Raw genomic sequence first — 27,620 nt, forward strand, 5'->3', positions numbered from 1 at the left:
TAGATTCTTCTCCATATGTTCTTTCATACCCCAATATTTTCCTCTTATTGTACTCAGCTTATACTCCATCAGCATTAGTATGCTTCTCATTCTCAAAATAAATTTGGGAAACATTTGATGAATTTTTTGCTTGGACAGAGTGATGGACAACGGTATGCAATTACTCCTGAAATTTCTAGATGTGAGGAAGAAATTGTAGTTATGTAAGAAAATGTTTTTATTCCCATAGATGTATAAAGAAATACCATGAGGGAAATGTCAGTTTGTAATTGATCAAAAATAATACTACAGAAGAAAAGCCATGTGAAGCATATACTTCAATATATTAACTTAAATCTAGATGATAGGTGTATATGTTTTCTCTATAACTCTGCATCCTTGAAATTTTTCAAAATAAATTTTGAAAAGTGTGCTCATGGTTAAGTGCAGAAATATACATGTTTCAGAGAAAAAGCATTATAATGAGTGTTCTTATGTTCAACCTATTATCCCTACTATGTTCTTTTTTCCTCTCTTATTGTATACAGTTTAGTGTCTAAATTATTTGAGGTCAAGAATCTAGCTTATTCTAAATTTTAGGAATAGATTTTGTATTCGGCATACTTACATCCTCTCTCTTTTTATTTATTTATTTTTATTTATTTTTTTATCCTCCCTCTTTAAAAAAAATCTATTCTGTATGAATCACTCAATGATACTCTGGAAATAACAGCTTACACCAGATTTTTAAAAAGTGTATGTCTCTATTAATGAAGTTTGGGTATAGGTGGTCTGGGATTGATATTATTGTTCTACAAACTTCATCCTGCTCTATCTTCATTCTAGAGAGCCTCATTCCCTAATGCTGCCTTATAGACCGAATACCTGCTGAGGGTCCAGCTTTCCTGTCCCTATAGGAGATACCAGTGAGACAAAGGATAAAAAAAAAGGCTGTACCATATATCACGTGTCCTTATCTTTTTTTTTAAATTTTTTTTATTTATTTATGATAGTCATACAGAGAGAGAGAGAGAGAGGCAGAGACACAGGCAGAGGGAGAAACAGGCTCCATGCACAGGGAGCCCGACGTGGGATTCGATCCCGGGTCTCCAGGATCGCGCCCTGGGCCAAAGGCAGGCGCCAAACCGCTGCGCCACCCAGGGATCCCCACGTGTCCTTATCTTAAGGAGCCTTCCCTGGGATACCACCTAACAACTTCCCCATAAATCTCCTTGACCATGTCCAGTTGGGAGGAATATTGGATGCATTGCTACTTTGAATAAAACTTTGTGTTCCTAAGAAAGAGAAAAGTGGGATAGTCAACTTACATTCTTTATATAATTTTGGTTGATAATAATAAAAAATTCTTACTTTCACAAAAATTAAATTTGGGAGGGAATAATAATGTTTACCTTTGTAAAAAGATAGAAACATAAATTTACGTGCAAAGATAGTAATAGTGAAACCCATGCTTTGAAAAAGTTTTTTGAAAATCTTGTTTTATGGAGAAAGCTGATGTTAGTGAAGAAATGTATTCATCATCTTATTTCTTCCAAATAAGCTTCATAATGCAGCAGATATGCTTCTTACCTTTTCCCTCTAATGTTCCACAGTTGTTACTATATTGTTGTTTTTGTTATGAGACCATAGATCCCATGTTCTAACATAAATATTAATAGCAAGAAGGAAGCATGAAAAAGAAAAACTATCTTCATGCTATAAAATGCATTGTGTCTAATGATTACTAGTCATCCACAAAAATGGTTGTATCTTTGCTTTTGTCTCAAATGAATAATCTGAAATGATTTCTTTAACTTGAGCATTTTTAGTCTATTAATGGAGGAATCTTCAACATTTAAAAAAGACTGACACAATTTTATATTCTTATATCCTTGTACTTTCAACTGCATTACTGATGCAATTGTTCATTCCTTGTCCCCACTCTCTCTTCTTTTTTTAATTTCTTTTTTTATAAATTTATTTTTTATTGGTGTTTAATTTCTCAATGTATAGAATAACACCCAGTGCTCATCCCGTCAAGTGCTCACCTCAGTGCCCATCACCCAGTCACTCCCACCCCCCGCCACCTCCCCTTCCACCACCCCTAGTTTGTTTCCCAGAGTTAGGAGTCTTTCATGTTCTGTCTCCCTTTCTGATATTTCCCACTTATTTTTTCTCCTTTCCCCTTTATTCCCTTTCACTATTTTTTATATTCCCCAAATGAATGAGACCATATGGTCCCACTCTCTCTTCCTCATCATCATCATTGAATAGCCTTTTTCTTGTATTCTATGAATAAAAAAATTGGAACCCAGATATTATTTATTAGACATGACAGTAAATGAAGGAGAAAAGGAGAACTTCATTGTTAGTGGATTGATGATGATGTAGATCCTCAACATGTCCATGGCAAGTGAATGAATAAATGGAAAGCTAATCTTAAGGCAGAAGGCACAGGGCCTTATCTCACTTAAACATAATATGAGGCCTTAGGCCCTGCATGTTTTGTAATTGTCTTTGTAATTCAGTTCACTTATAATATAGACAAAATGCTTTTACTGGAAAATATCCTTTTCATCTCTCTTTCATCTCTCCTTAACTGTTCTGGTCTAGAGCTCTGGACAATCCTTCTATACCTGTAGAGTTGAGAACCACTTTTAAGCTCAATGGTTCTCTTAGTGTCACCTGTGGTGTTTTGTTAAAAAATACTGATGTCATAATTCTTCTAGAAATTTACCTTTTTTTAGTCATCCCGGTTACTTGTGATAAAGGTAATACAAGAAGTAAACCTGGAAACATTATTAAATTGTTATTTTAATTAGATATAGTTAGTGAACTTTGATATTTATTCTTTGAATTGTATCTAATTTAACTTTGCACTCTGAGTTACACATTTGTTACACCAGTGGTTACTTCAGTTGATTTTGGCAGAATTTGCATTTCATAAGGAATTGGAACTAACACATCAGGTGTGGGAATTTTAGTTCTGGTTGTTTATTGCAGAGTAATTGGTAGAGATTATATTGGAAACATGCTATAATCTTTGAAACTGATCTTTGATCAGATTTCATATCAGCAAGATTTCTGGCAAGCTTTACATCTTCACATTTATTTTTCCAGAATTTATTAATGCCATTATTTTCCTTCTTTAGCATTAGCTGCAGCAAATAGTAGATTTGAAGTGACAAGATTTGAGTTTGTTTTGGAAAGTTCTAAGATAAATCATTAAACATGGTTCCAGATTAGTCTTCCCAGAAATGAGGTCAGTAAATGTGATTACCTTTTATGGAGGGGGTGTATGAAATGTACAAAAAATGTACAAAAGAACTTAGTCCCGAGGCACCAAATTTATAGAACTACCAAATAAATATATTTTCATTCTTAAGCCAAGTGTATCAATGAGGAAGACAGACTAAAAAAAAAAAAAAAAAAAAAAAAAAGGAAGGAGTAGAAACGTGTCCTTATTTTATTTTAATATTTATTTTTTTACTCAGATTGGCAGTGCAAATTGTCCTGAAATCACGGGGTAATTAGGCAATCTTCTGCATAGCCCTGAAGCAGCAATCTTGATACTACATAATTAATAATGTTCTCTTCAAAGTGTGAGTGATAATCTCTTGATTGAATGTTCCAGTTTCATTACATTACTAAATAAAATGAAACAATAATTAGAACAATATGCAAGGTAAGGGAAGTCCATATCATTATGTGTTTATATGTAGGAAAGCAGAAGAATTAATCAAATGAAATGTGAAATTATTATGGATAATTGCAGGCATATGGAGATGATCAGCTTGCTTGCAATCAGAATTTTATAAAAGGACAATACATGGGCTTATCTTTTGATAATGCCATGTAAATTTGGGGTTGCAGCTGAGTTCTAGTATCTAGAATTACAGTAAAATCTTTATTCTTTTTATAGATCTTTGAGAGGTACCTTTTGAAAATTTGAACACTTCTTTTGGGTTAAATTCTTTTATTCTTTTCCCAATTCCCCCTGTGAAAATTACTTTTCTTTCTTCAATTCACTCCCATATACCTTCTTTATATTTTTTCCAGACAATATTTTTTTAATATAGGCTAATTTTATCCTTATCCCATATTCTTTTATCACCATCAATCCCTTAAAACTGCTTTGCATCTTTTTTTTTTTTTTTTTAACAGAGACTGCAAGCAGAGAGAGGGGTAGAGAAAAAGGAGGAGAGAGAATCTCAGCCTCTGCACACCCAGTGCAGAGCCCAATGTTGGGCTTAATCTCATGACCCTGAGCTGAAATCAAGAGTAAGACACTAAATGACTGAGCCACCCAGGCACCCAGTAACTGTCGTATATCTTATTAAGTGTGTATATCTTATTAAGTGTGATCTCTCCCCACACTTAATACTATGAGCCACACATATTTTTCTTCAGTTCAGTGGTTGATAATGCATGAATACAAACATGAAAAACATTGAAGATAAATAACGAAAATAAAACTATGGGTTCTAGTTGCTAAGGATAATGATTGAAAATTAAACAAGTTATATATCTAATGTAAAAATTTAAAACTACTTTTATTGATTCATTTGATAAGTAGTCAGTAATTATAAGATATGGATAAGGCACTACCAGAAAACTCAATGCAGTGAATGAAGAGCTAATACTTGGGACATCAGAATAGAAATTCTTTTAATAGTAATCACCTGCCAAACTCCAGTTCCATGTTCTCAACTGCTGGCGGAACATCTTAGTCACTTTTGAAAGAAACGTTCATTAAACATACATTTGTATAGAACTATGCTGTATATTTTCAGTGGTTGAGCATCTGCCTTCAGCTTAGGTCATGGGCCCAGGGTCCAGTGATCAAGTCCTGCACCAGGCTCTCTGCAGGGAGCCTGCTTCTTCCTCAGCCTATGTCCTGCCTCTTTCTCTGTCTCTCATGAATAAATACATTAAAAAATCTAAACAAAACAAATGGCCATACAAATTGTATATTGCCCAACTATAGGAAGAGGGAGCTTGATTTATTTATACATAGAATTGTTTTAATTTCTTAAAAGTTTGGTAGAGTTCACAAATGAACCCATTGGAGCTTTGACTTCTCTTTCAGAAGGTTATTAATTATTAAATTCCCTAAACACACTGTACTCTTCTTTAGGGACATAGCCAATTGAAGCTTTAATCTATGATGGAGTGACAATTAAGGGGTACTGCATTTTTATCTTTTAAAGAATTCCGCCTGTCATGACACATATTTTATTGACCAAAGTATATGGTCCTACCTGACTTCAAGGAAGAGAAAAAATGTAATCCTATTATATGCCTACTATGTGCCTGAAAGAAGTAAAACTATAAATATTGGTGAGTAGGAATAATAGATACCTCATCATCGACTTGAATGATCATGAACACCTTCACATGGCATTTAAATATTTTAAAAATAGCTAGAATTTGGACGAAAAAATAAGTTACAAGGATGCTAGGGAGAAAAATGGAGAACCCGGAAAGTTATGGAAACAAGAGGAGCTTAAAGAACTCAATGCGAGTTCAAACCACCAGTATGAATTACCGCATATCATAGAGCCTGTATGAGTTATCTCCCAGCCACTGCCATACCCTTTTCAATCTAAGATTTTCAGGCTTGAAAATCAGACTTATTTGAGAAGCACTACTAACATCTATAATAATTGTTTCTGTGTTGTTTTAATTGCTTCTTAAATGGTCTCCCCAAATCTAATATTACTCTTTTTGAATATATTCACTAACAATGTCATTTTTTCTAAAATATTTTTGGTCACTTCCATGCTGAAGAACAATGCTGATTGTCTTTTGGGTCAATTTCTTAGTCTGTGTCAAAGAGCCTCAGTATATTGATTATTTAAACTATTTAAATTTATTTATGCACCATTTTCTATAGCCAAGGAGTTGGTTTCCTTATTTTAATAACAAAATATGTTCATTAATAGCTCTTTTATAATGTCCTTCACCTGGAATATCCATTTTTCCTTTTCACTAGTACATAAAATGATCCCATTCATATTCTACCCATAAAATAATGTTCATATTGCCTCAATATGTTTCATTTCAATTGTATAAATAATAACAAAGAAAAAGAACTTTAATGAATTGAATGCTTGATATATATTAGACAATTACAAATATTATCTTTGATTTATTTTCATTTGAGAAAAGAGAAATTGGAAGTTTAGAATCTGAACAAATACCCAAAAGTAATAGAGATCATATAGCCTATACGGCATTTAATTCCAGGCCCATGTAATGCCCAAACTTGATTAAACACTGTAACAGCTCCTAATTTTTTTTTAAGTATATGGTCTGTTTCTGAGATTTCTATTCTGTTCCATTAATCTATGTGTCTCTTTTTATGCCAGTACCATACTGTCTTGATCATTATAGCTTTGTAATATACCTTGGAGTCTGGACTTATGTCTTCAGCTTTGGTTTTCTTTTTCAACATTACTTTGCTATTTGGGATCTTTTGTGGCTCCATATAAATTCTAGGATTGTTTTTTCTAGCTCTGTGAGAAATGCTGATGGTATTTTGATAGGGATTACATTAAATGTGTAGATTGTTTTGGCTAGTATAGACATTTTAACAATATTTGCTCTTCCAACCCATGAGAATGGAATGTTTTTCCATCTCTTTGTGGGTCAGAGTTCTCTTTTTATATTTGGTCAGTCCATTGTCTATTTGTACATTCAGTTTCTCAGCACTGTGTCTAATCATTGAGAGAGATTAGGAGACACTTAATAATTTTAATTTGGCTCTGCTCTAAGGAAGATGAAATGAACTAATGATGCCTTGTAAGTTTTTGCATGCATAGGTGAAATAGCTCTATTCTATCCTTGATTTTTAATGTGCTGGCTACAGAGTTCATCGGGTATGGTTTCTTCACTGCTGGATCATTTCTTACCTCTTTGAGAAAATAAGAACAGGGATGGAGAAAATCTGCTTGGAGAAAGCAGTTATAATGGTCTTAACAGGTCAATTTTCAAGTTGAACTATCTAATTCCAATCTTGATCCTGAATCTTACATGCCATATTATTTGAAACTAATCACTAAATATCTTTCAAGCTCTATTTCTTTATCAGTACATTAGAGGTCATAACATTATCTCATAGGACTATTGTAACAAATAGGAGTAAGTTAAAAGTTTTAAAAGCCCCAAGCACTGATTTTGTTTATTAAACTTCCTTATATGCAATTCACAATAAAAATATTTCTAAAACATAAATTAATTAGAAAAAAGTCCAACACAAGTTTTATTTTTCCTATGATAAATAGATACATGCTTCTATAAAAACCTTAAATATCAAATAATTTTCTCATTCTCTGTTGGGAGGGGGCTATTCAGTCACTTTTTGTGCCCGAAGCACATGATTACTGTACCTATAATGTAATCCTGTGTTGTGCAGGGGTGGGTATTAAAATAAACCTCTCATATAAAAACTTGAGCAATAAAGAATTCTTAAAATTAATAATAATTTAATTTTTATGTTTTTGAGGTTTCATGTAATCTTAGAAGGATGAATAATGAATACATACATAAATATGATGGGTAGATATATATCTATTGTATTTAAGTGGAGCTCTAGTTTCTAAAGTTTTTCAGAAAAATTCCCATGTTAACATAGAATAAAGTTCCTGTTAAAATCATAAAATTGGTAGAAAAATTGCTGTTTTTAAATCAAAAGACCTTTTAGAGACACCAAGAACTGGAAAAGAACTTATGACATTCTTAAGGGTCAAGTCTGTCTTGAACCGCTTTTAAAAAATGTAAATTTTTTTTTTTTTTTTTGCTTTTAACTTGAAGACTTGAAAACCTGAGTTAAAGATGTAAGGGTTATTTTATAAATGTAGAATAATAAGCCTTAATGCTGGTGTGCCGGGTAACTAAAACACACATTACCTTGTATAAGAAGAAATTCACAGCAGAATAAATGGGAAAGTTATAATTTTAGAATAGTCAAATGCATATGCCTTTAAAGTAATTTATTTCAAAATAAATTTATTTTGCTGTAATATTTTCTCAAACAGGTAGAATAAAGTTTAAATTTTCATGACAAATATATGGTGTATTTTTTTTTTTTGCATTTTTACATTTTCCTCTCCATTATTCTTATGCTAATTCTGCAATATTCATCCTATGCAAATAAATAATATTGAGTACCTACTATTTCTAGCTACTGGGATAAGCACTTGAGATAGAATGTTAAATATGATGGGCATAGTGCCTACTCTCCAGGATAACACTTTAAACGGAAATTAGAATGTAATATGATTGGGTTTGGATAAAGCAAGTCCCATGTGTGGTGAACCACATAAGAGAAAACCCCAATACAAACTTGAAACTTTGTGAGTGGAATCTGGGGATGCAAAGGGATCTGGGGTAGAATGCTTTGTGGAGTCAATGCTTTCAGTGAAATTTAAACATTGAGCTATAAAACCAGAGGGAATAGTGTTCCAGATTCAGGAGGAAAAATGTGAAAAGGCCCAAAGGTAAAGGAGAGCAAAGAGGTAAATGGTAAGAAGAATGAAATTTAGAAGTTTATTAAGAATCAATTTGCATAGGGCCCTGTATGACATTTAATTGGCTTTGGATTTTATCCTGTGGTCAAGGGGCAGCTTTTAAGATATTTCATTAAAGTCTTCCAATTAAATGTTTAATTGATTTTTTAAAAATTTTATAACACCTATAAGTTATTTCAAGTTTTTGGAGGTAGTTATAGGGATTCGGTAGAGGGTTTTTTTTCCTTTTTCTTGTTTTTGTTTTGTTAGTCATTTAACATATTATTTAAAAATATATGACATTGCATATAGCTTATAAAATATTGAGTGGATTAGATAATACAACTTCAAAAGAGATTTTGTTCCACTTTCTTGTTTTGAAAGCTTTCTAAGATTAGGTCTTTGGGAACTGTAAGGGATGAAGTTTCTGTGAGTGTTCAAAATTTCTGGGACATTTCAGGTCATATCACTGATATGTGCTTCCAAACACCAGATAGTGTTTGGACTTAGCACATACTAAACATTGATACAAATTCTGATGGTATATATCCAAGAATAACAGGTGAACTTAGTTCAATAGTTGATGTTGTCTGTTGCAGCACTGATCAATCTAGAAGATAAACGTTGCCTTCAGCAAGGATAGAATAGTCTGTTATTTATTTAGTTTGATTTGGAGGTTAAAGAATGGGCAAGACTCAAAATATCCTTTATTGAAATGCCATGAAAACTCAAACATTGCTTGTGTCATTTATGTATGTATGTACATACGTATGTATGTATATATTTATTTTTGAAGGTTAAATGGAAGTGTCTTACCCTTGTCGAATAACGCATGACACCAGGATTGCCATTACCATAGTATTCCTCTACTTATAACAAGTAATGGATACTGGCAATTGAAAGACACTAGAAGTAATAAGGGAATCCTAAAAGTTCATAAAGGGGTTTAGAGGTCAAATTTAGGCAGGAAACAACAAATGTTGGAGAGGATGCGGTCAAAAGGGAACCCTCCTGCACTGTTGGTGGGAATGTGAACTGGTGAAGCCACTCTGGAAAACTGTGTGGAGGTTCCTCAAACAGTTAAAAATAGACCTGCCCTACGACCCAGCAATTGCACTGTTGGGGATTTACCCCAAAGATACAGATGCAATGAAACGCCGGGACACCTGCACCCCGATGTTTCTAGCAGCAATGGCCACGATAGCCAAACTGTGGAAGGAGCCTCGGTGTCCAACGAAAGATGAATGGATAAAGAAGATGTGGTTTATGTATACAATGGAATATTACTCAGCCATTAGAAATGACAAATACCCACCATTTGCTTCAACGTGGATGGAACTGGAGGGTATTATGCTGAGTGAAGTAAGTCAGTCGGAGAAGGACAAACATTATATGTTCTCATTCATTTGGGGAATATAAATAATAGTGAAAGGGAATATAAGGGAAGGGAGAAGAAATGTGTGGGAAATATCAGAAAGGGAGACAGAACGTAAAGACTGCTAACTCTGGGAAACGAACTAGGGGTGGTGGAAGGGGAGGAGGGCGGGGGGTGAGAGTGAATGGGTGACGGGCACTGGGGGTTATTCTGTATGTTAGTAAATTGAACACCAATAAAAAATAAATTAAAAAAAAGAGGTCAAATTTAGAATATGGTATACTGCAATTATATTTATTTCAATGGTATATATATATATTATATATTATATATTATATATTATATATTATATAATTATATAATATAATGTATATATTATATGTTTTAAAAGTCAAAGTAAATTTAAATGCTACATGTATGTTAAAATTCTGTGGCAGGTAACTTTAAAAATGCAATTAAGAACCAAGGCTCATTAAATGTGGGAAGACTAGTTTTTAAGCTCTACTGTCAGGAGAAGATCTTCAGAATGTTATTCCTGAAACTCAGAATCTCTGAAAAAATTAAGATAATGCATTTTTCAAAGGTTAATTTGGGAGATATGAAGAATATCATCCCTGAGAATTTTTATGTCCTTTGATAAGATCTCTATGGAAAAAAAGATTTGGAAAGATAGGTTGAGGAAAATAAATCAATCTTATCTCTCATTTTAGTCTTTTGAAGATTTGAATCAAAGCATATATTTGAATGGAGGGATGCCTGGGTGGCTCAGCGGTTAAGCACCTGCCCCTGGCTCAGGGCATGATCTGCCATCTCAGGATCGAGTCCCACATCAGGCTCCCTGCCTGGAGCATGCTTCTCCCTCTGCCTGTCTCTTTCTTTCTTTATGTCTTTCATGAATAAATAAATAAAATCTTAAAAAATTGAATGGAATTATTAGGATATTCATTACTGACTGTGAATATCCTGCATATGTTCTATAATTATTCAGTATAAAGATACTTACTTTTAAATGAAGTAAGGCCTATATCATCGAGCTCTGAAATTTTGCAGTATTTTCTTTTTTTTTTTTTTTTTTGAGAACAGTGTGTGTCTATGTGTATCTCAAACTTCTACAGACATACCAGCAGTTCCATTGAAAAGAAATTTGATGGGGCACCTGGGTGGCTCAGTGGTTGAGCATCTGCCTTTGACTCAGTTGTGATCCCAGAGTCCTGGGATCAAGTCCAGCATCAGGCTCCCTGTAGGGAGCCTGCTTCTCCCTCTGCCTATATCTCTGCCTTTCACTCTGTGTCTCTCATGAATAAATGAATAAAACCTTAAAAAAAAAAAAAAGAAATATGATGACCTTGAAAGTACAGCATTGAAAAACCTGACATTGCTTTCCTCTTCAACCTTGTTTTGAATTGATGAAACATTGTGGAAAAATTTGATTATTTAAAAAAAATTACTCGCAATGACAATCGAAGAAATTAGAATGCCTGTTTCTGCTAGACATTAGTTGAACAACACAACACATTTCCATGTTACCAGGGTGGAGAGGAATTGAAACTCTCTACCAGGGCTTTATTAATTGCTTATTAAGTACATGTATAGCCTGAGAGGGATTGGGATATCACTAGTATACAACATTGTACAATATTTCATCTGAATAGCTAGCTAGCATGGTAGGCCAATAACAAGGGGCAGATTCCCTTGGATTGGTGAGAGAAGAAACGGGATGGTATTTGATTGATGGGAGAGAGTTCAAAGGGCAAATCTCAAAACAGAACTGTGACAGAGACATTTGTTAATAGTAATATTATTGGTAGAGGGTGCTGAAAACAAAGAAAAGGTAAACACAAACTTCACCTACAGAGGTAACTGCCTATTGTAATTTTTTTTCTTTATTCCGTGAGAGTAGTTACTTACTCATGAATCACAATCTAATATTTCTCTTTGGAACAATCTTGTTTAATCCCATTAACAATTTTAATCCCATTACACTTTCCCACTTGCTTCCTATACTTGTACTTTTCATTCATCCATTGTTCATTCACTTCATCATTTTTCCACTGCCATTCATCCATGGAGGACTTACTGGGAAGGTAATATAAACATTTACAGGAAGCCGTTTTTCCTAGGACAAATCTTGATTTCATAATGTTGTCCAATAACTCTGTAAGGGATAGAATTACTATTTTGCAAAATACTAAGTCTGACTTCATTTTCTGGCGTATCTACCAAAAAACAAAAACAAACAACAACAAAAACATGGATTCTTTGGATTTCAGACTGGATATAGTCTAGAGGTTCATTGGTTGGCATTCAGTTATATTTAGAAAATAACTTTAATTAAGAAACAGTTTCCACCATTATAAAAATATTTCCTTCAATTTCTTCACAAGGCTTCTGGTTGATTCTGATGATGGTAATGAAAGACCAATTGGTCAGCTATTTTTTTATTAGTACTTACTCATGCTATTTTTGTGACCTTCTATTCTTAATGAAAAGACTTAAAAATTAAAACGTGGGCTGGGTCAGAGATTCATTCATTCAGTGATTGCACTTAATGTTTCTCTTTGTGGCAAAATCAAAATAACATCCAGTCTTCGTCTGTAATAATCCTCCGCATCTTTTGAAACTGGTGACTTTATTCTACTTGAGCATTCCTTTCTATTAGTTTCTATACCCCAGCATACATTTTTGACCTACTTCAAAATTCTTTTCATAGTCTTCGCTTTTCTATCTGTGACATAAAACTCAGTTGTTTTTCAATGTTCTATTATGACCCCTATTCTAATATTTTCCTATGTATTCTCTCTGTGGTTCTCACCTGCTCCAGCTGCTTCTATGCAGCTGACACATACACGTGCAGATGATGGTAACTCATACATTTTCATGCTTAATCTGCCTCTGCAACTTGTATATACCATTTGTCATTCAACATCTCCACTAAAAATATCTTATGACCTCAAACCAAACCTATCCAAAATCAAATCTGTCTTCTTATTCTTCAACCCATCTTCCACCATTATTCTCTATTTTGTCCTCTCAAATGGTCAGATCTTCCTCGATTTCCTTTTTTATTGAATACAATTTGCATACAATGTATATTGGTTTCAGGTGTATAGCACATTGATTTGACAAATCTATACATTACTCAATAATTTACCACAGCAAGTGTAGTCTCCATTTGTCACATACAATGTTATTACCGCATTATGGATTATATTCCCTATGCTCTACTTATAATCTCTGTGACATTGATTTTATATATGGAAATTTGTACTCTTAATCTCCTTTATTTTGCACATGTCTCCACCCACTTCCCCTCTGGCAGCCACCAGGTAATTATATTAAAGAGTCTGTTTTGTTTGTTTCTTTCTTTACTTGTTCATTTGTTTTGTTTTTTAGGTTTTACATTTAAATGAAATCATATGAAATTTGTCTTTCTCTGGCTTATTTTACTTAGCATAATACCCTCTAGGTCCATCCATGTTGTTGCAAATGACAAGGTCTCAATTCTTTGTGGCTGAGTGATACTCTATTGTGTGTATGCATATTGTGTGTGTGTGTGTGTGTATACATATGCCCCACTTTTTCTTTATCAATTCATCTATTGATGGACACAGGTTGCTTCCATATCTTGTTATTGTAAATAATAGTAATAATAAACATAGGATGCATACATCTTTTTGAATTAATACTTTTATTTTTTTCCAGGTAAATAACCAGTAGCGGTATTACTAAATCATATAGTATTTCTATTTTTAATATTTTGAGGAAATTCTATACAGCTTTCCACAGTATTGTACCAATTTATGTTCCCATCAAGAGGGTACAAGAGTTCTTTTCTCTTTTTCTCCACATCTTTACTGACATTTGTTATTTCTTGTTTTTTTGACACTAGCCATTCTGGCTGATGTGGGGTGATATCCCATTGTGGTTTGATTTGCATTTCCCTAATGATTAGTAATGCTGAGCATCTTTTCATGTGTCCATTGGCCATCTGTATGTCTTTGGAAAATGTCTGTTCAGGTCCACTTTTCCCTTTTAAATTGGATTCCTTATTTCTTTAATTTCTTTAAATTATTTCTGTATACGTTTTTTTATATATATTCTGGATTTTAGCTCCTTATCAGATACACCACTTGAAAATTCTTCTCCCATTCACTGAGTTGTCTTTTAATTTTGTTGATGATTTTTTTTTTTTTTTGGTGTACAAAAGTGTTTTATTTTGGTGTAGTGCCAATAGTTTAGTTTTGTTTTTGTTTCCCTTGCCTCAGGAGATCTATCCATAAATATGTTGCTAAGGGCAATGTTTAAGAGATTACTGCCTATGTTTTCTTTTAGGAAATTTATGGTTTCAGGTCTCACATTTAGGTCTTTAATCCATTTTAAGTTTATTTTTGTGTATAGTGTAGGAAAGTGGCCCAATTTCATTCTTTTACATGTATCTGTCTAGTTTTCTCAGTACCATATATGAAAAAGACTGCCTTTTCCCCATTGTATATTCTTGCTTTCTTTGTGTTGGAGATTAAGTGACTATATACCTGTAGGTTGATTTCTGGAGCTGTCTTGTTCTATAGGCCTCAACTGGTTCAAAAAGATTAAGATCATGCCATGCATATTTTAAGACCACAATGCTATGAAACTTGAAGTCTATAACAAATAGAAATTTGGAAAGACCACAAATACATGGAGGTTAAAGAACATCCTATTAAAGAATGAATGGGTCAACCAGGAAATTAAAGAATAATTAAAAAAATACAAGGAAGCAAATTATTTTATTTTATTTTTTTTTACAAGGAAGCAAATTAAAAAGAAAACACAATGCTCAAAATTTTGGGGATGCAGCAAAGTGGCACTAAGAGGGAAGTAAATAAGAATACAGGCTTTCCTCAAGAAGCAAGAAAATCTCATCTGTATGACCTAACTTTGTCTAAAGGAGCTGGAAAAAGAGCAGCAAATAAGGAGACACATAGTAAAGATTATAGCAGAAATCAATGATGTAGAAATAAAACAAAGAAACATTAAAGCAGATACATGAAATTAGGAGCTGATTCTTTGGAAGAATTAACAAGATTGATAAACCCCTAGCCAGATTTATCAAAAAGAAAAGAGAAAGGATGCAAATAAGTAAAATCATGAATAAAAGAGGAAAGATCACAACCAACACCAAAGAAACACAAACAATTATAAGAGAATATTATGACCAATAATGTGCCAACAGAAATTGAATCAGTAGTCAAAGATCTCCTAACAAACAAAAATCCAGGGCTGTATGGCCTCCCAGCAGAGTTCTACCGAACATTTAAAGAAGAATTAGTACCTATTCTGAAACTGTTTCAAAAAATAGAAATGGAAGGAAATCTTTCAAATTCATTCTACGAGGACAGCATTACTTTGATCCCAAAACCAGACAAAGGCCCCACTAAAAAGGAGAATTATAGACCAATATCCATGATGAACATAGATGCAATAATTCTCACCAAGATTCTAGCTAATAGGATCCAACAGTACATTAATAGGATTATTCATCATGACCAGGTGGGATTTATTCCTGGGATGCGGGGTTGGTTCAACATCTGAATATCAGTCAGCAGTGATATACCACATTAATAAAAGGATAAGAACCATATGATCCTCTCAATTGATTCAAAAATCATTTGACAAAATACAGCATACTTTCTTGATAAAAATGCTCCACAATGTAGGGATAGACGGAAAATACCTCAACATCATATAAGCCATATATGAAAGATCCACAGCAAATATCATCCTCAACAGGGAAAAACAGAATTTTTCCTCTAAAGTCAGGAACACAACAGGGATGCCCACTCTCACTACTGTTGTTCACTACTGGAAGTCCTAGCCTCACAATCAGAAAACAAAGAAATATAAAAGACATCAAAATTTGCCAAGAAGAAGTCAAACTTTTACTATTCACAGATGACATGATAATTTTTGTAGAAAATCTGAGAGACTCCACAAAAAAATTGCTAGAACTGACGCAGGAACTCAGATCAGTCACAGGATATATCAATGCACAAAGTTTGTTGCATTTCTATACACTGACAATGAAGCAGAAGAAGGAGAAATCAAAGAATCAATTCCACTTACAATTTTACCAAAAACCATAGGATACTTAGGAATAAACCTAACCAAAGAGTGAAAAGATCTGTACTGTGAAAACTGTAGAACACTATGAAAGAAATTGAGAAAGACACAAAGAAATGGAATGGAAGAACAAGCAATTACTGTTAAAATGTCTATGCTACCCAAAGCAATCTACACATTCAGTGCAATCTCTATCAAAATACCACGAGCATTTTTCTCAGAGCTATGAAAAACTATCCTAAAATTTATATGGAACTGGAGAAGACCCCAAATAGCCAAAGTAATGTTGGAAAAGAAAACCAAAGCTGGAGGCATCACAATTCTGGACTTCAAGCTGTATTATAAAGCTATAATCATCAAGATAGTATGGTACGGGCACAAAAGCAGACACATAGATCAGTGGAACAGAATAGAGAACCCAAAAATGGACCCTCAACTCTATGGTCAACTCATCTTTGACAAAGCAGGAAAGAATATCCAATGGAAAAAAGACAGTTTCTTCAGAATATGGTGTTGGAGAAATTGGACAGCCACATGCAGAGGAATGAAAATGGACCATTTCTTCACACCATACACAAAGATAAACTCAAAATGGATGAAAGACCTAAACGTGAGATAGGAATACATCAAAATCCTAGAGAATCACACAGGCAGAAACCTCTGGGACCTCAACCATAGCAATTTCTTGCTAGACACATCTCCAAAGGCAAGGGAAAGAAAAGCAAAAAGAAACTACTGTGACTTCATCAGGATAAGGATGCACAACAAAGGAAACAGCAAAACTAAAAAAGCAAACTATGGGATGGGAGAAGATATTCACAAATGACATATCAGATAAAAGGGTAGTATCTAAAGTCTATAAAGAACTTATCAAACTCAACAACCAAAAAAACCAAAACCAAAACCAAAACCAAAAAAAAAAAAAAAAAAGAAAAAAGGACCCAGTCAAGAAATCAAGAAATAGGCAGAAAACAGGATAGGACATTTCTCCAAAGAAGACACACAAATGGCCAACAGATACATGAAAATATGCTCAATATCACTTGGCATCAGGGAAAAATAAATCAAAACCACAATGAGATATCACCTCACACCAGTCAGAATGGTTAAAATGAACAACTCAGGAAAAAATAGATTGGTGAGGATGCATAAAAAGGTGAATCCTCTTACACTGTTGGTGGGTATATAAACTAGAGCAACCACTCTGGAAAACAATATGGAGGTTCCTCAAAAAGTTAAAAATAGAATTTCCCTATGACTCAGCCATTGCACTACTAGATATTTATCCATAGTATACAATAATAGTGATTTGAAGTGGCAAATGCACCCTAATGTTTATACCAGCAATGTCTGCAATAGCCAAAATGTTGAAAGAGCCCAGATGTCCATTGACAGATGAATGGATAAAAAAGATGTATAGATATACAATGGAATATTACTCAGCCATTAAAAAAATGAAATTGGGCAGCCAAGTGGCTTAGCAGTTTAGTGCTGCCTTCAGCCCAGGGTGTGATCCTGGAGACCCAGGATCAAGCCCCATGTCAGGCTCCCTGCATGGATCCTGCTTCTCCCTCTACCTGTGTCTCTGCCTCTCTCTCTGTGTGTCTCTCATGAATAAATGAATAAAATCTTAAAAAAAATGAAATCTTGCCATTTGCAATGAAGTGGATATAACTAGAGGATATTGCGTTAAGTGAAATAGGTCGTTCAGAAAAAAGACAAGTATCATATGACTTCATTCATGTGAAATTTAAGAAACAAAACAGATGAACATAGGGGAAAGGAAGGAAAAAATAACATAAGATGAAAACAGAGAGGGAGACAAACTATAAAAGACTCAACTCTAGGAAACAAACTAAGAGTTTCTGGAGAGGAGGTAGGAGGGGGGATGGGGTAATTGGATGATGGGCATTAAAGAGGGCATGTGATTTAAGAGCACTGGGTGTTACATGCAACTGATAAATCACTGAATTCTACTCCTGAAACTAATAATATACCATGTTAGCTAAGTTGCATTTAAATTTAAAAATAATTAAAAAAATAAAATCTATTTCATCTCATTTAAGTATTGTACCATGACTTTTTCTTCACTTCCATCTGCATGGAATATTTTCTTCCATCCTTTTACTTTCAGTTTCTATGTGTCTTTAGGTGAAGTGAATCTCTTGAAGGCTGAATATAGATGGGTCTTTTTTTTTTTTTTTTTTTTTTTGTAATCATTTACCTTGTCTTGTGGTTGGAACATTGAGTTCATTTACATTTAGAGTAATTACTGATAAGTATGTACTTATTGACATTTCCCTAAATCGTCTTCTTGTTTTGTAGTTCTTTTCTGTTTCTTTTATCTTGCTCTCTTCCTTGTGGTTTGATGACTTTCTCTAATGTTATGCTTGGAATCCTTTCTCTTTATTTTTTTTGTGTATCCATTATGGGTATTTGATAGTGGTGGCCATTAGGTTCATATACAGCATCCTATGTGCATAGCAGCCTACACTATGTTGACATTCACTCAAGTTTGAACACATTCTAAAAGCACTAGATTTTTATACCTCCTTCCATGGTTTATCTGTCATATTTTAAATTCTTTTATGTAGTTTACCTTGACTACATTTTGTATGGATAATTGATTTTACTATTTTTGGATTTTAGTCATATTAGCCTTATAAATGATTAATTTACTACTTTTTACTATATGTTTGCTTTCACCTGTGCAACTTTTTCTTTTCATAATTTTCTTCTAGTTATGCCCTTTTCTTTCCACTCAAAGAATTTTCTTTAACATTTCTTGTAGGGGCAATTTAGTGCTGATGAACTCCTTTAACCTTTGAGAAATTCTTTATCTTTCCTTCTGTTCTGAATGATAACCTTACAGGAGACGTTATTCTTGATCTCAGGCTTTTGTTTTTTCCTTTCATCACTTTGATATAACACTCCACTCCCATCTAGCCTACAAAGTTTCTGCTGAAAAAAATCAGCTGATAGCCTTGTGGGCTCTTTATGTAACTGTTTTCATTTCTCTTGTTGCTTTTAAATTTTCTCTTTATCATTACTTTCTGACATCTTAATTATTATGTATCTTGGTATCTTTGTGTGGACATCATTGGGTTCATCATTGGGTGATTTTTGTGTTTTCTGGACCTAGATGTCTGTTTCCTTCCCTGATTTGGAATGTTCCCAGCTATTATGTCTTCAATTTTTCTTTTCCCTTCTCTCTTTCTTCTTCTCTGAGATTTCTATAATGTAAATGTTATTACTCTTGATAATATCTCTGAGTTCCTATTACCTTTCCTCATTTATTATTATTATTATTACTACTACTATTATTCTCATCAGCTTTGATGCTTTCAACTGCCCTGTCTTCCAGATTATTGATCTGTTTCTTCACATCCTCTAATTTGCTCTTAATTTCCTCTAGTGTCTTTTGCATTTCAGTAATTGTCTTTAGCTCTGACTGGTTCTTTTTATATTTTCTGTTTCTTAGTTGAAGACTCACAGAGATCATCCAATCTTTTCTCAAGTCCAGTGAATATCTTTATGACCATTACTGTGAATTCTTCAGTAGGCATATTGTTTATCTCTGTTTCATGAAAATCTTTTGTTCTGATTGTATCTTGTTCTATCATTTGGGACATAGTCCTCTGTCTTTTCATTTTGTCAAACTCTGTTTTTGTTTCTGTGTATTAGAAAAGTCAGCTACATCTCTTGTTTTTGAAAGTAGTGGCCTTGTGTAGAAGAGTTCCTGTGGTGCTCTGGATCACAGTCCCCCCTGGTCACCAGAACCAGTTGCTCCACAGGATTCTCCTATGTAGGCTATAGCACTATAATGTTGTGGGTTAGCTGCATTTGCCTGCAGTCCATTTGGCAGCAACGATCTACTTTGCCTGCAGTGGGTGAACTGAGTGAGCAGGGCTTATTTACTGTGATGCTGAGAGGCCTGAGGCCACTGTGAGCTCATAGGTGGGTGGAGTCACTGGTCACACTAAAGTCTGCAAGGAACCACCTTGGAGGGATGGTGGCTGAAGTAGGTTGCTTGGATGGTGCAGGCCCACCAGGGAACTTGGGGGTAGGACACACCACAGTGCTAACAAAATACTTAGAAAGTGTTGGCCTTGGCTCCTGAAAGTGTCTGTCTCACTTAGGTTGGGAGAGGAGAAAAGAAACGGTGCCTGCCAGAACTTTTGTTCCTTGAGAAATCTCCTGAAGATCATGCCCTTGAAGCACACATTTTGAGGTTAGTAAATAAATCTTCACATGCACCTCAGGTACTTTGTGAACTCTTGCTTCTGTGCTGTGTCTCCCTGATTTATTTATTATGCTGGCTCTTTTAGGACTCAGTTTCCTATCATCCTCAGGTTCTCTCAGAGTTAAGCCCCTTGATTTTAAAGTACCCAGAGTTAAGCCCCACTGATTTTAAAAGCTACTGAAGTTAAGCCTCCCTGGTTTTCAGAGACAGATGTTAGGGGCTTGTCTTTTCAGTGCAGGTCCTGGGTATCTGGTGTAGGATCTGATCCTCTCACAGCTTTATGTTTGTTTGTCCCTCCCGTTAGCGGTTAATTTTGCCATCAGTTTGGTTCCAAATTGCATCTCTATCTTTCCTGCTCTTATTTTTTTTAAGATTTTATTTATTTATTTGACAGAGAGAGAGAGAGAGAGAAAGAGAGAGAGAGCGCGCACAAGCAGGGGGAGCAGCAGGCAGAGGGAGACAGAGAAGCAGGCTCCCCATGGAGCAGGGAGCCTAGGACAGGACTCAATCCCAGGACCCTGGGATCATGCTCTGAGCTTCAGGCACACTCTTAACTGACTGAGCCACCCGGGCACCCATCTATCTCTCCTGCTCTTAATTATTAATTGTTCAGGGTTGATTCTGTTAGTCCTTGGGTTATTTTCAGAGTTCATTACATGTAGCTCTTATGTCAGTGTGTTTGTGGGACCAAGTGATGTCAGCATCCTCCTGCTCTGCCATCTTCCCTGAACCAAAGAAAACTTCCTTGATTTTTTTTATTTCTCATTTCTAAATGAAATCACTACATATATTTATTGTTATTTCTCAAATATATTCACTTCTTTTCTTCTGAAATCATGGTTCATGCCATATACCTTCTCCTGGGTTTTTGCATTAACCTGTTTGATAGGTTCCAGTGTTGCCCTCCAGTTTATTTTTCTTGCTACATAGTAATTAATATTTAATCTGCTGTTTTCCTGCTTGAAAGATGTCACTGGCCCTATTTGTTAGCTGTAACATACGGTAAAGATCGTTCATAATTTGGCCCCTGCTTATATACATACAGTTTTGCCTTCTGTCCTTTCCATCCAACTTAATGTTCAGCTAATCTGAAAATGTTGCCATCTCATGCATGAACATTCCCTTGCCAGCCTCTTGGACTTTCCAAATGACTTTTCTCTAGCTGAAACTTCCATTGCATTTCTTAACATGGCTAGTTCTTATTTAATCTTGAGCTTTTGATTTAGAGAGTAAGTCCTCTAGAAAACTAGACTTTCTCTGGGTACCTCCTAAAAAGTGCTCCTGAACCTTTTTTTACCCCTTCTGTATTAGTAATTATCCTATAATCTGGAAATTGCTTTTTAAAATTCTATTTTCCACTATAAATACTTGGAGGCTAAGCACCTTGTCTTTTTCATAAATGTGGTCACAAAAATATGAAGATACAATAGGTAAAATAAATATATGTCCGATAAATGTGGTCACTACAATCCATGACTACAGAACTAAAGCCCAGCAATTCCTGCTAGCACAGATGAGATTTATATAAAAATTAAGAGGAAGAGAAAAGCCTTCAGGGCCTAGGGATGTAAAGATAAGTGAGCAGGGCATGAAATAGATTTCAGCCCCAATTTCTTACGTCCCCCAGAGGTTAAGAATTTTGAAGGGTGCAATTGACACAATCAAACACACAGTTCAGTCCTTTTGGTCTTGTCGAGGGCAAGTTGAAGGTGTGAGGTTATCTGTGCACAGGTAGCATGAAATATACATCTCATGCCTGATAAACAATTGAGAAAGTTGATGAATCAGTCCAAGTTTTGAGTGGGGTCATTACAAATTATACTTATTTATTTTGGAATCTCAGAGTGATTTCATTGTTATTTCAGCTTACTTTCACTTTCTTCTATCTTCAATGTCCTACTAAGAAAAATAATCCAAAATTCAATCAACAATCTTGAGTTTATATTAAAAAGCTAACTATATGTTAACACTCTTGATGGAGAGTGTTATTTAGGGTAATTCCATGTTAGGAATCCCATAAATGAGAAGTCAGTCAAGTTCATATAAAATCATAGTGAATTAAAGTGGGCTCTAAATCCAAGGACAGGTGTCCTTATAGCCATGTGAAGACCCAGAATCAGAGGAAAGAGGGTCTATTTGAAACAGGCAGAGATTAGAGTTTATGTAGCTGCAAGCCAAAGAATACCAAAGATTGTTTTTCCAGATTTCCACCACAGATTTATCTCTTTCATGATTTCCGGTCTTCTTTCTTGCTTGCTAGAACCTGAGAGGTAAGCTTCTAAAATACTTAGTTTTCTATACTCACTGTCACCATTTTCTCTTAAACCAACTTCCATCAGGTTTTTGCCTCAACCACTGTGGTAAAATTGCTTTCTCAAGGTCACAAATTACCTTTACCTTGTTATATCTAAAAGTTATTCTTTATCTTCACCATCTTTTCTCTTAGAAGCATTTACCATAATGAATTACTACTCTTGTTTTACCACCTTTTCAATGGACATTCTAAAATCTCTCTTATTCCCCTGTCCCCTGCCTGTTAATATATTGTTGGTTTTTCTTGCCTCCTTAATTTACTCATATGTTGAATTTTTCCAGTCATATGACTTTAGTTACCAGTTATATGTTGACTCCCAAACTCAGACTTCTCTCCTGAACCCTAGACTGCTCAGTGGTCTGATAATTTCACTTGGCTGTCTACTACATAGCTCACAATATTTCTGAACTCTAAGATTGTTCCTTTTCTTTTCCCTTACTCTCCTTCCACCCTCCAAAGACAACCACATAAAACACACACACACACACACACACACACACACACATCACCCTGCTCTAACTGCATTCATCCCAAGTATTGTTTTTTTTATTCCACTTGCTTATAATTGCTCAGGTCAAAGAACTGAGTCATTGGAGACTTTTCTAGTTCTCCCACAATCCACATACTGTCTGATAAGCAATCACGTTGAATTTATATTTAACATATATCTCACATATGACCCTGTCTCGTCCCTTGTTGTCACCTTGGTTGGAGTCATTGACATCTCTCTCCTATATTACTTTAACATTCTCCTAAGTGGTCTCTCTATCCTCTTACCCATTAGTCTATTTTCAGCAGAGCATCTAGACTGATCATTTAAAAACAAATATAATCATGTTAGTCCTCTGAACGAAACCCTAAAATCATTCTTTTTGTTGTCCCTTTATCCTAATCTCCATATTTTTCCAATATCACCTCTCTCCTTCCAGGGTTGCATTATTCTTTTATTTAGGGTATTTTTTTTAAGGAATTTATTTTTTAAAATTTTTTAAAGATTTTATTTATTTATTCATAAGAGACACAGAGAGAGAGAGAGAGAGAGGCTCAAAGACACAGGCAGAGGGAGAAGCAGGTTCCATGCAAGGAGCCAGATGTGGGACTCGATCCTGAGTCTCCAGGATCACACCCCAGGCTGCAGGCGGCACTAAACCGCTGCGCCACCAGGGCTGCCCTATTTAGGGTATTTAATTACTATTTATTGTCTAGTAGAACATTAACTCCATGGGACTAGAGATCTATGTTTTATTTACTTGCATACTCCAAGTACCTAGATTAGTGCCTAGTATATGATAAATGTTCATTTATATTTTTTGAATGAATTAACGTACAAATGATCAGTAATAGAGTAGTAGTCTCACAGTGGATGCCTGAAATAATGATATTTGTTTGTTTTTGCATTTACTTATGTATAAGATTACAGAGAACAAAAGTCATCACAATAGTCAAAATCACTATTGTTGATAGTGCTTTTCTAGATAACTAGGGATTCCTTTACATGATTCCGTTTGATACTACGTTATAGGTATCTATAAATAAGACAACGGAGGTTTGTAAAATTAGGTAAATTAATCAGGCTTAAACAGTTTGTGCAGCGATAGAACTCAGAGCATTACCAGATCTGAATGAATTGAAATTCCACTTCATTCTGTGATATTAGCACTTTTATAAACACTCAAAGAGCAGACAGGAAGTTTCTTTCTTTCCTCATTTACATATGCTCTCTTGTATGTAGTGAGTGTCATCTATTTATGTGAGACAGCTGCTGCTCATCCAGCCCTGAATTTGTTAGTCTAGATTTGTTAAAACTACCACTGATACTGTTATTGTTTTTTTTCTATTGTCATCAACTTCTTTTTTAAAGCAATCTGTGACACATTGAGAAATGTTACTAGGAAATAGCTCTGCAACTTAAGAATGGCACTTCAGAACTAAGTAATTTAATATTTCACAGAGGAGCATACTGAATGCACCAATTTCCTCAGGGCTTTAGTTGGACTCACAGAAGTGACAATGTGCTACTCTATAATAGGTCTTGAGCTTTCTTCATAATAGGCTTTTTATGTAGGTGGCCCAGAAATCATTGTGAAATTCACGTTAAGGAGGATTCACTAACTTTGCCTTATTTATCTGTTTTTTTTTTTTTTAAATATAAGTGTTGCTGATACATAAAGCTGGCTTTCTGCAATAATTTTCTTTTCCAATAATTGATATGGTATTACTTTCTGAAATTTATTTTCCTGTAAGTGGTTATAATCAGACACTTTATGAATTTGGGCTCCAATTCAGATTTGCATTCTTTTAACAAACTTTTTTTCTTTTTTTAAAAAAATCAAGTGTAATTAACAGTGTTATCTTAATTTCAGATGTACAATATAATGAGTCAACAATTCTATTAACAAACTTTTTAAGATGTGTCTATATGACTTCAAACTCTTCTATAGAAAAGAAAAACCTAGCAACAATCTAATAGAATGTCCTATATCTAAACATCATGATGACCATGTAGAGTTTCCCAATAGTGACACTGGAGGCAATAGGAAAGACTGGGGAAACTATATAGTCATGGTAATTTAATTCCAAATGTTCCCATTCCGAAGTTCTCAGATTAAAAAAAAAATCACTTTTAAAAGATGACATGTTCTAACACCTTCAAAAATAAAGAAAAAATGGGGCAGCCCTGGTGGCTCAGTGGTTTAGCCTTCAGCCCAGGGCTTGACCCTGGAGACCCGGGATTAAGTCCCACGTTGAGCTCCCTGCATGGAGCCTGCTTCTCCCTCTGCCTGTGTCTCTGCCTCATTCTCTCTCTCTCTCTGTCTCCCATGAATAAATAAATAAAATCTTAAAAAAAATAAAGAAAAAATGATAGCTCAAGTAGAGCACTGACATATATGTTTTAAATTTGGAGAATATTTGCTTACAGAACTCAGGTTGGATAAATATACAATTACTTTTCATTGTGGAATTGTGGAAGTATTTCATTGTGGAACTATTTACCAATGGTGCATTATGTCAGGGTAATTGAGAAATCCATACATTAAGTTTAGTTTTTCAAATATGAATCTATACCTCATGCCTGTGTGGAATGATAGGGAGGACCTGAGGATGAGGATATGGATAAATGACATTTTTTTCCTCAAGAGAACCAAAAGCTGAGGATAGTTGTTAAACTATTTCAATTAACTTGAGGCTCAGATATCAGGAGTTGTCACTGTTTATGAAAAAAATATAACTTTTAAAAATTTATAGTAAAATCTTGTAAATTGCTCAGGAAACTTGAATCTCATACACATACAGTGATTGGTCTAATATTGGGGGACATTGTGATATAGTTAACTTATCCTACAGACATTATTCTTTAGCTAAGAATTATGTAGAATAAGTTGGTATAGTTGGTAAAGTCTAAAAATTGAAACCTCAAAATTGTCATTTCCAATTCATTAGATATTGCGGTGCATTCTCTTACAAGTGTTTGCTAGTTTGCTTTTGGAGCTCAGTCTAACCAGAAAGATATGAGACATCTATAGTAGAAATAGATTCTTATAATTATTTTTCAAAATCCCAGGAAGTCTGTAATACAGGAAATGGAAAGCCCCAAGAAATGTGAGTTGTTCCCACCCAAAGAGAAAACATTTAACTAAAGGCTGTATGCACCAGTTGTGAAATTACTGGGAGGAAATTTCACATAGGATGGAAAGTGAGAAATAGGAGTAGGGAAGGAGCACTGAGAAAGACATTCCTACATATGGAGTTCTAATAAATTTGATCCCTGTCATCCTGAATTTATATATTGAATTACTGATTAGAAGAAAGTTCAATGAAGCCAAACTGAAGGGCCTGAGAATTTGGACCCACAAATATAATTCCTTCGTGTGGATAAGACATTATTTTGGAACAACTTAAATGCTTTGCAGCTGGTAGAAAACTCATCGGGTAGTCATTAATATAACTTTTAAAATAATGACACACTGCAGCTTGCTATTATACTGAGACAATTATAAAATACAGACTAGCTTCTAGCTAGCTTGTTGTATCCTAGCTGATATGACAGGAATATATTAATCAGATATACAATTTATTTTACCAAACGCACTTTATTTGTATTGCAATTGGTGAGTGATTTCTAGAGGAATTGTTTCACATGAGAATTTTAAAATTCAGTGAAATTTGGGACTTGCATTTTGCAAAGATGGGAGCACAACACTAAAATCAGAAGAAACTTTACCTAAGGAACCTACGAGAATAAATAAAAAATTCTACATGCTATAAAATATCAACAGATGACCAGGTACTAAACAAATAGAAACAAATATTCATAGTTTCATTATATAACATCATGGACATCTTATAGATTATAAAATTAAAAATTTAATTATTATCTACTTCAGAAAAATCGTTGCAAGAATTTAACAATTAGAAACATTATGAAATTTATAAAGAGAAAACAAATTTTTTCAAAGTAAATACTTGTTGGAGAAATAGAAGCTCTTGAAAGGGAATTTTGAATTTATAAAGATTTCAAATCTTTTTTTTTTTTTTTTTTTTTTTTTTATTTATGATAGTCACACAGAGAGAGAGAGAGAGAGAGAGAGAGAGAGAGAGGCAGAGACACAGGCAGAGGGAGAAGCAGGCTCCATGCACCGGGAGCCCGATGTGGGATTCGATCCCGGGTCTCCAGGATCACGCCCTGGGCCAAAGGCAGGCGCCAAACCGCTGCGCCACCCAGGGATCCCTAAAGATTTCAAATCTTATTGAACTTATAAATTTAATAACTTTCCAACTGCAAGCCTCATGTGATTTGTGGTGACTTGATAATATCATATCAAAGTTAATCTGGAAGTATAAATTGTGTAGATACTTGAAGGATGGCTATGTTTCTAAATATCAGAATATATGTAAAAAGTTACAATAACTTAAAGAAAATATAGTAAAGACTAAGCATTGACCCAAAATCAATATCTCAGACAGATATACACACATACAAACACAAGTTATACACATAGCTAGCTATACATGAATTTACATTGAGTATATATATATATATATATATATATATATATATATATATATATAATGAATTTGGCCATAAAATCAGCAGGGAAA

General features: G+C 34.4%; 1 long non-coding RNA gene across 11 annotated transcripts in view; it reads left to right on the forward strand.

Annotated features, from left to right (window-relative positions):
- The first annotated feature begins 19,938 nt into the window (after window positions 1-19,938).
- Window positions 19,939-27,620, forward strand: part of LOC144302682 (uncharacterized) — a 488,681-nt gene continuing 480,999 nt past the window's right edge. For 10 of the 11 annotated variants that reach the window (XR_013369679.1, XR_013369682.1, XR_013369678.1 and 7 more), the window contains exons 1-2: window positions 19,953-20,026; window positions 20,103-20,194. This is a non-coding gene — a long non-coding RNA (uncharacterized LOC144302682). Of the gene's footprint in view, window positions 20,027-20,102; window positions 20,195-27,620 lie in introns of all 11 variants that reach the window. The other variant, XR_013369698.1, reaches the window with a different exon arrangement.

Source organism: Canis aureus, chromosome 2 (assembly GCF_053574225.1).
Source record: "Canis aureus isolate CA01 chromosome 2, VMU_Caureus_v.1.0, whole genome shotgun sequence".
NCBI lineage: Eukaryota > Metazoa > Chordata > Mammalia > Carnivora > Canidae > Canis > Canis aureus.